Source organism: Alexandromys fortis, unplaced genomic scaffold (assembly GCF_014885135.2).
Source record: "Alexandromys fortis isolate MF-2015 unplaced genomic scaffold, M_Fortis_MF-2015_v1.1 scaffold_5, whole genome shotgun sequence".
Classification (NCBI taxonomy): domain Eukaryota; kingdom Metazoa; phylum Chordata; class Mammalia; order Rodentia; family Cricetidae; genus Alexandromys; species Alexandromys fortis.
In genome coordinates, this window is record NW_026067924.1 from 27021127 (window position 1) to 27022255 (window position 1129).

The 1129-nt window shown below is 43.5% G+C and overlaps 1 non-coding gene across 1 annotated transcript; it reads left to right on the forward strand.

Annotated features, from left to right (window-relative positions):
• The first annotated feature begins 252 nt into the window (after window positions 1-252).
• Window positions 253-384, forward strand: LOC126501907 (small nucleolar RNA SNORA33). Its single transcript, XR_007591834.1, has one exon. It is a non-coding gene; the product is annotated as a small nucleolar RNA SNORA33 (small nucleolar RNA).
• The last annotated feature ends 745 nt before the right edge of the window (window positions 385-1129 follow it).

The following is a 1129-nucleotide window of genomic DNA, read 5'->3' on the forward strand; positions in this document are numbered from 1 at the left end:
GAGCATGGGCGTTATGTCCAAACAATGACTTGCCCAAACAAAGGAAGCATGGGGAGGGGATTTCATTTGGAAGTGTGTGTGTGTGTGTGTGTGTGTGTATTAGGGTCTGGCACATTGTTGAGTATGCTCGGTAGGAGTGCATTCCTGAGCATTTCCAGTTTGAGGTCATGGTTTCAAAGGGAAAGATGGGGAAACCTTTTTAGACTTAGTGCTGAGTCTTGGAGAGCTTTCCAACCTAGAAAAGTTAAAATGGAGCCAGTCAGTAAATCTGCTTATCTCAATGTGCTTCTGCAGAAACTTAGGAAAGGCGGGCAATAGTGATGCCGTGTTACGAGCTGTAAAGGAGAGCTGAAATCTTTAAGATCCCTGAAAATGGCTGCAGCATTATAATGAGGGGAAGCACTCACGACTGAAATAATTGTAGTGAAAAAAACCTTAATATTGAATAAATAATTTGCATCTAATTTAAAAAAGAGAAGCTAAATTGACTAGGTAGTAATGCCTTCATTTGTGCTGAGTGTCTGAAAAGATTTTCCTGCTTTTGCTCAAGTCCTTTTTTCTATGCTGCCCACCTCCTTGTGCCCCTCTTCATCAACAGAAGTGCATATTCATTCCCTTTTTTACACATGGTTATTAAACACAAGCTGCAAAGGAAGCACCGAGGATACATGAGAACTCAAATCAGGGTCTGGGTGGGATTTGCATACTGGCCAAGACCCTTTTATAAGACTTTCAAATGGCATCTGACTTGTGCTTAAGATGGGATGGGTCCAGGGCAGCCGTGGGAACAAGGTCACACCAGAGGCCAGGTCTGGAGGTTTCTCCTGACTGTTCTGGTTCCTGGATGGTCCTGATTTTCTCTGTAAGATTCTCTCAGCTTTATTCTGAGTACTCCCCACTTGACACTAAGCACGCTTTCTGTGTTGAACACTCTTCCCTTTGACCAGCCTCCTCCTCTGTTCTACTACTCTGTTTGCTTTTGTTCCAGTGACCTCTCTCTCTCTCTCTCTCTCTCTCTCTCTCTCTCTCTCTCTCTCTCTCTCTCTACTTATTTATTACATATACAGTGTTTGATCTGCATGTACACCTGAAGGCCAGAAGAGGGCACCAGATCTCATTACAGATGATT